This window comes from Cynoglossus semilaevis, chromosome 19 (genome assembly GCF_000523025.1).
Source record: "Cynoglossus semilaevis isolate Cse_v1.0 chromosome 19, Cse_v1.0, whole genome shotgun sequence".
In the NCBI taxonomy this organism is placed as follows: domain Eukaryota; kingdom Metazoa; phylum Chordata; class Actinopteri; order Pleuronectiformes; family Cynoglossidae; genus Cynoglossus; species Cynoglossus semilaevis.
Window position 1 is genome coordinate 14,870,959 of NC_024325.1, and position 8,503 is coordinate 14,879,461.

Below are 8,503 nucleotides of genomic sequence, written 5' to 3' on the forward strand. Positions count from 1 at the left end.
CTATTTTTTTCCCCCCACTTCTTCTCCTCCAGCCTCTATATTTTGTGTCTCAGTGGTTTTGAGCCAAAGCTCTGTCGTGAATACCAAAGTTAAGAAAACACTTTTGGCACGTTGTCAGGAAGTTTAGAGCAACAACTGTTGGAAAAGAGAAAAAACAGCAGAAGAACAACATCACTCCACTGCAAAACTGCAGGCAGAAATCAACCCAGTTCTTTGAAAGGGGAAAAAAAAGGGATTGTGACTCTGGTGAATGTGGAATACTGATTTATGATTGATGGATTGATAGACTGGAAGTCCAGCCTCTCTGGTTCTAACTGGAAACATTAAATCGACAGTGTTGTGCCAGACTCTTCCAGGATTTTACCCCTTCATTTTCCCACATATCTGGGATATCCTGATGTTTTCCAGTGGAGGCAGGAGTCAAGAGGACTAACTGTGATCCAGTTTGGGACACGTTTCTGAGCATGAACCACTTAACATTAGTCGTCAGTGACTTTCTAACTAAATGTACCAAGAATTTGCAAGAATTAGCTTCAAGCTACCCTGGTGATTCAGGAAGGTAGCGGAAATTAGCTTGGCTAGCTAAAGCTTTGACTAGAAGTTGCTTGTTTCTTAAAACACAACAATGAAGTTAAATGTGAAACAGACCCCCGTTTTCGGGGTAGCCGTGGGTCACAACTCTGCTGGTCACTGACCGCCCACCAACAGGAAAACTCTCTGCATTATCTTCTGCAGGATTTTCGAATGAAAACAATAACCACAAGCTGGACTTTGGGCTTTAAATCCACATTCCATACAGATTATCTGTCTGCTGCTCTCTCCTCAGCCTAATCTCACGCCTGTAATCCTTTCTAATGGATTCAGTAAGAGCAGAACAAACGCCATCTCACAGCTTCTACTTGTAGTATAGTTAAACTTTCTGAAAAAAAAATAAAACTTCACCCTGTTTTTATATATATTTTCCACTACAACCATATTATGTATATTTGTAAAAAATTGCAAAAAAATCCCCAAAAAAGTATCTGTACAAAACATGACAGTTCATGTTTAAGATCTCTTATTATTTATTTATATATTTTTTTATTTATATATATTTTTATAAGGGAGGAGTTTCCAAACCACCCACACACCAAAAAGTCACTTCTTCTCTGTTGGACTTTTTCTCAGTAGATTTGACTGTGGTCCTTAAAAAAAAAAAAAAAGTTAAAATAAAAATGAGAACAACCTACAATCAAATCACCAAAGTATCAACATGTCCCATTTCTGGGACTGCATTAGTCACACTGACGGCTTATATAACTGACTTTATAAGTAGTATTTTTGACCCAGATCACGACGTGTTCCTGAACATTCTCTCCTTCAATCTGCTTTTCCTTAAAACCAAACAATTGTCTTAAGTGCAGACAAGTCCTTTCTCTTCAGATTACGCTGCCCCAGAGTGAGGGCAGCTCAAACTGAGAATTAGGGAGTGTTTTTCAGTCATACGGAGGGCAGTTGTGTTCAACGTTCTCGGCCAAGAGCAGACGCGGACCAGGCTTATCGCTGAGACGAGCCAACTGCTTGTCACTTTTGCTTAAAGCGTCGTGGGGCCTTGAGTGCATGAGGCACCGAGATCTTTACTCAACACTTTGTTTAGATTAAGCAGGAGCTGAAAAGTGCAGCTGAGCAGAATGGCTGACATTCACACACAAGTTCTCGTTTTGATAAATCGACTCCGTGTCTGGAGTTTCTTTTGACAGACTGGATTACATGCAGCGGCATCACTCCGCAGACTGGCTGTTAACGGCCGACAGCTGAGGAAGCTGGCACTGAGCTGGCTGTTCTGCTGACACTACATCATATCAGCGTTATTACCGACATTAGTTTCCCAAAGTAAGGTTTCAGTTTTTACTGGGTGTCAAATATTGGAATAACTTTTATTTGATTTGTAGACGGCGGGCGCAGCACGCTGTCGGGGGCCTTGACTCTAGAAAACTGTTGGTGTTGGTGGTGAAAAGTCCCAGGGTGAGACACTTAACTCCAAGTCTCGTACAATACCCCAACAATTGAGGAGGTCAGGAGTCTGTGTCCGTTTGGTTCGATTCCAGACCTGGATGACAGGGAAGGGTTGTATCAGGTAGATTTTCAGGCATCAGGTAGAACTGGACTTTGGAATCCAATTCTGAGTCAGTGTCGCTCAAGAAAAGTTAGGTCTGATTTCAGACCCTAGGGTTTAATCAGAGTCTGACTGTCGAAAGAAACGCTAAGGAAAAGTTGTGTCCGTACCTGATCACAGAAGTCGAAGTTTGGGTCAAATTCCAATCAAGTAACGTCTGTTTCGAGGCCAAGCCACTAAAGGAAAATCTGAGTATGCTCCAAGAAAGTCGAGGCTAACGTTAGCTCTGTATATGAGTCGATGCTTGCGTGTTTAGCATTAAGGTGTCAAACGTCGTGTTTTTACCCAGGCTGCTGTCGTGAGGTTTTGTCAAAAACGGCAAGAAATTGTTAGTCCATGTCTGAGTCTATGCTTCTTCTTCTAGCTGGTAAATGAGCTCACAGTGTATTTCTGCCACCTACGGGCTGGTGTGTGAAATTGAAATGAATCTCTTAATGTCCAGAGCCTTGAGTTTGAAGCAAACTCAAGAAACTCATGAACCTTCACCAACTTTACCTCGGCTTTCTCAAAATGTAAGCAGTGGTGAGTGGTGGAAAATCCCCTTCACATAGAAATAAAGAGCGCCCTCTGTGAGAATAGTCATTAAAATGTAAAAGACACACGATGTCTTCAGGTTTCATCTAAAGTTCCATCTAAAAAAGACACGATGATTTGGAAATTGTAGCTCGAGGTTTGACGTATTTTGTTTAAGGGTCTTTATAATCTTCATACCAGGAAAAACCACACTTTAATCTGTAATGTTATTAAGATACGTTTGAATAAAAGCTTCTCTTCTCATCAAATCTGTCAAAGTCAAGTCCGATTGCGACGTGGTTACGAGGCTTCCACCCAACCAGCCAGGAAGCTTCTGTTTCTCCTTTCGAAGGGAATTGTGGTCTCTAGTCTATTAGTGAAATCCAAACTCTGATGGCGGGCAGCGCCCCCTATGGGCGGTTGATTATAGGATGTTTGATATTTGTTCTTTTTTTGTTGACTGACAGCCTGCTGGCAGCAGCTGTAAGTTCCTTGGACGTGACAAAGACGTCCATTTACCAGAGAAGTAGATCTGCAGTCGAGCCATATTGTTCCAGTTGTCTTATAAATACTATTATTTTGTTATTATTTGTCCATTGAGTAGAACATTTTCCACGGAGCCTTATTATTATTATTTTTTATTATTCCTCAGTTCTCCGTCTCGCTGTGATTACGACTTGTTCCTCTGTGGTTTTTGTGCAGAACAATGCATTTTTCAAACAGATCTGATCCCTGGAGGATCCTGCAAACACACATCATACAACAAATGGGAAAATAATAGGAACGCTTCTTTCCAAGCAGCCTTCCATTCATCCATACATTATCTATACTGCTGGAGACGGTCCCATGCAGCTGACATTTGGTCAGAGGCACTCACAACCATGAAAAGGTCAAAAAACCAGTTACAGGACTAGTACACAGAAAAAACTCTGGAAGAAAAAACTCATGTGTGAATGAACCAATCGTAGGTCTTGGCCTGGTTAACTTGGATAGCTGTTGATGGATGAATTAATTGAGATCACTCAACTTTCTTAAATATTACTGTAAATTTTTTATACAATGATAGAATTATCAGTCAAGAAGAAAAAACTCTGGAAGAAAAAACTCATGTGTGAATGAACCAATCGTAGGTCTTGGCCTGGTTAACTTGGATAGCTGTTGATGGATGAATTAATTGAGATCACTCAACATTCTTAAATATTACCGTAAATTATTTATACAATGATGGAATTATCAGTCAAGAAAACGCTAAATATACCTTTATATCTTATAGCTTCAAAGAGTTGGTCGATTAAGTCATTCCTGTGCATGTTGACGGTGATGGAATTTCTTTTTAAAACGTTGGTGAACCTGTTGTCCTTGTCAACATTAACCAGTCTGTCTGTGTCGGTCAGCTTGTCGGTCAGCTTGTCGGTCAGCTTGTCGGTCATTGTCTCACTGACTGTCCTGATCTCAGCGAGGCTGGTCTGATGTAAGTCGGTTCGTTGAGATGGTATTTTTAGCTGGATGTGCTTCGTGATACTGCAGTGTTTTCCAATAATGAGAATGTAGAGTGTGAATCATTCCGATTTTACTCTGATTACTCTTAAAAGTTTCGGCTGGGTCATGTTACTATACTTCACTAGTTGACTTTGTTCTTCTTGCCATTTTGATGGTCCAAAAATGGATTCAATTCATTGATGTGAATGGGGTTTCTATCTCCTTTGGCATGAGACTTTCTATTGTACAAATTCTAGGTTTAAAAATGGCAGCCCGTGGACAATAAAAGGATTGAGGTTTTGGGAAAGGCTGAACACACTGACAAACCCACACAGACAAACGTGATCCCTCCTGATTGTTTAGTATTAAACTAATCACAGACCATCACCATCTTAATAGGAACCTGTCAGCGACCTTTCAACATAACTGACAATAATTGACATGTTGATTGGACCAGTGGATCTGATTGATTCCATCAGTCTCTCTGGGGTTGCCAGTTGGAACGCTCGCCCCAAAGTAAACGCACCTGGCCATAGGTCAACTGGACACCATCCACACAAGGTCCAGAGTCAAAGACAACATGCTGCTGAACATAGAATTTTTATGATGTTGTAATTTTGATATGGTGAAGATTAAAGTCCCAGCAGGAAGAATGAAAATCTGAGGCTCATTCACGAGTAAATCATTACTATTAGTGACAGCTACGTGTTTCTTTGAAACGCCTGAGTCACTGCAGCTGCCAGTAGTAGTAGTAATAGTAGCTGAGTCAGGACGCCATGGCTCCTGTGTTTGATTACAGCTCTGTGTCTCCAGGCTCCACATGTCTCCCAGGGTGTCTCTCACAGGCCGTCTCTGTGAAGAAAATGAGAAAAAAAAAATAAGACAATCTGTTTTGGCCTGCATGACTAATGAAACCACATTTTTTCCCTCTCGCACGAAAGGCAGCAAGAGAGGGCGGGATGGTGGTACGGCAGGGACATAAAATCAAATAAATGAACAAGAGTAGTGATTTCTTTTTTTTCACTATTCAGTACGAAAAATGTTGTTTCCCAGCTGTGGGTTACTTTCACTGCTTTATAACCTTGTGAAAATTTGCACAAGTCTCTGGTGTCAGGCCACAACCCAGAGTTGGTGGTCCATCCATTTATCTATCCATCATCTGGGAAAAGGAATGCAATTGGTGCATCCATCAAACAATCATGCATCCAACCATCCATCCATCCATCCTCAGCTCGTGAGGTCGACCATTTACTGGTAGTAAACTATCGTCTTAAAATGTCTTTTTTGAGCGATATTTCATGAGACACTCCCTGTTGGTCAGCAATGGTACAACACCTGAAACAGCATTTTTAGTTAGCTTTAAAAGCTGCAGTTATAGTTCATTTTTCTCCATCTATAATACAATAATAATTAGCATTTTCCATTAGCATGGTTGGCATGATTAAATGTTCTATTTTAATAATTATTATTATTAAATGTAGTGTTTTTCATCTGGTCATTTTTCAAACTAAGATATTTCACTTTAATCCAAACAATGGCTACAGTCGGTGGCGTGGCAGCAAAAAAAAAAAAAAAAAAAAAGTCCATGGATTGGACTGTTCTCGTCCAAATGTGTGGTGTTATTACCTGAGTCACAATGAGTAGGATTGTTTTTCACATTCTCCTACGATGAATATCCGCAATTTAGAGTGATTGTTTTGGCTTCTAAAACAACGGACCAAAAAGACGCAAACCACAAAACAGAGGTTCGTCGTGACTAATCAGGGGTTTTTTTTGAACGTCCAGGAGACATTTTTAAGGTGTCCCCATGGCCACGTCCAGGATGTAGACTCCCTCCATGAGCTCAGCATGAGAATTCAAACTCATCACCTTCATAAATATTCTTATTTATTAAATCTAGAGTCAATGAACTTGAGTTCAAGATATCTGCAGGTACTCAGAGGAAAAATATATCAGAAAGTCGATTCAAGTTGTTGTCCTTGAGGTGGTGTGATTACACTCCCATCCTCTGGAGGTGTTTATTTATCTCCATTTGACGGCTTGATGTGTTGATGTGATGTCTCCAACAACCACCGGAGGGACGATGGTACGTGTTGTCACTGCAAAGTTGAGGTAGTTTGGTTGAGGTCTTGGTCAGCATCGACGCCTGGTTGGGCGTTGTTCTGGAAGTGATTGGATCTGAAACTTGAGCTACGGGGAGCAGTGTCTCAAGATTCATCGGACTGTCGGGAGTGTGAATCTCGTAGAGAACAGCCGTTGCAGCATATCTCTGAGGGCTTCACTTCGGTGATAGCCTGTTTCTTCAAGGCGAGAGAGTCCTCGTTCATCCCAGGCATTTTTGATGCCTCAATTCTTTTCCCATCTAATGAATCTCTTTCCCCTTCCATTTCCCAAACATTCACAGAGATTTAGATGAATGCACCAATGTTACGACGCCCGTCTCTGGCCTCCTTCAGTTACTTCATCGCCATAATTTATGTTGGCTGTGGAAAAGCACGAGCTTCGACACTTGTTGAGGGAAGAAGGGAAAGAAGAAGAAGCACAAACTCCGCGGCCGCTCTAAAGTGCATCTGTTATCTCCTCCTGATTCACTTTACTTCTTCCCAGCCGTAGTTAAAAGTTGCTTTTTTTCACTCAGTGAAACATGTTACTTGTCAATGCTTCAAGGTTTGTGTTCCACCATGTGTCAGTGTGAAAAATGGTCGGGCAGTGATGCGTTCTCCCTGGAAACACAGGAGGGAAGATTTTGGATGCAGAGGTTCGTTGGCTAAACCATTAACAGAGAAGCATAAACATGACAAAGTGTCAAAGCTGCAGATACAAGATGCAGTCAGTCAGTCGGTGCTGTGTTGTCTACACTCCATGAAACCATCCAGTATGTCAGGCTGACATGGAGTCAAGTGTAGGGAGAGGATCTGAATCCACGCCTCTGATCAAACTGAATTATTACTTTTCGGAGGAAAAAAATTACTTCTATAATGACAGAAACCACCACTGGACCACTGTCTTCTTAGCTAACTTGGGGGCATTTCCCACTGGACCACTGTCTTCTTAGCTAACCTGAGGAAATTTTTGGCTAACGAGGCTACAGTAGCTACTGTAGTCATTCTTATTTTTGGCTAATATCTGACGCCAAATTTGAGTAACACTTACTCTAACTGTACCTGTTACTGTATCATAAACTAATCTTAACTATTTTTTTTAGCTTTTACAGTCATTTGAGTCTATTTTGTCCAAATGCTAACTGTTAGCATATATCCCGTATTTCAATCTCATCAGACATCTATAATTGTACTAATTAAATAACCAATTATTAAATTCACTATTTATTTTGCAGTTCATAATCTATTCTGTAATACTGCAACAATTTAGCCAAAGCTAATTATATATTTTTACACACATAATAAAACCCTGTACATAAACCTTTATCGGCCATACTAAAAATATTAATGGAATATTTGCCATTAGCCTAAACTAATTTTTCATCCCGGTTTGCCTCCGTTCAGCTGATTTATGTGAGCCGTGATGTGAAATGCAGAAGAGGAGACCATAAAAAGTCATAATGAGGAGAAAGATGTGCTGCTGAGTTGTGAGGTCAAAGTTTTTAAATTTTCCTGTGAACTACAACAGTTCTGTGACCGGCCCGCTGTGGCGACCTGCCCTCGGTTCCTCAGGGAAGTGAAGTCTTCCCATCATTTTAGAAGATTTACAGCCCTGCTCCTGTCAGGGCACCATTTGTCTTGTCACTGTGTTCCTGGCGACCTTCAGGTTTCTGTAACAGATTTGTGATTTTTTTTTCCCCCCTCATTCTGTTGCTCAGCAGTCAGAATACCAAGAATCAGCACATGAGGTTGCCATTTGTAGGTTTGCTACTTAAATACCAAACACCGTATCCCCTCACATTTCACAGGAACAACGGGAGGGATCGCATTTTTTGACAGCATGCAAGTTTTGCTTTGGGATTTTCCTTCCTCCCGCGTTCAAACCTCCGTCTCTGGCTCCTCGTGGCTCCCGCTGCGTGAATCAACCTTGTTGTAAAGGATACACATTGTGGTCACTCGTAGCTCAGATGAAATGAATTCCTGGCAGCGTGGCATATCACTGGAAGGAACCGTGAGATGTCAAGAGCCGCAATTGAAGGCCAAAGATTGTGTTGGAAGGGAACGGCTGTGGTAGGAACAAAAGTTAAAAGAGAAGCAGCTCGGAGGGAAATATTTGGTATTCTTATCCACAAGCAAAATGTTACAACTTTAATATACTGTATCTGCAGGTAGAGTATGTTAGTCAGGTGTTTCAAAGGAGTACTGAGTACTCGTGAGTATCACTGTACTGCTAGTAAATGTTTGGGAACTGAAC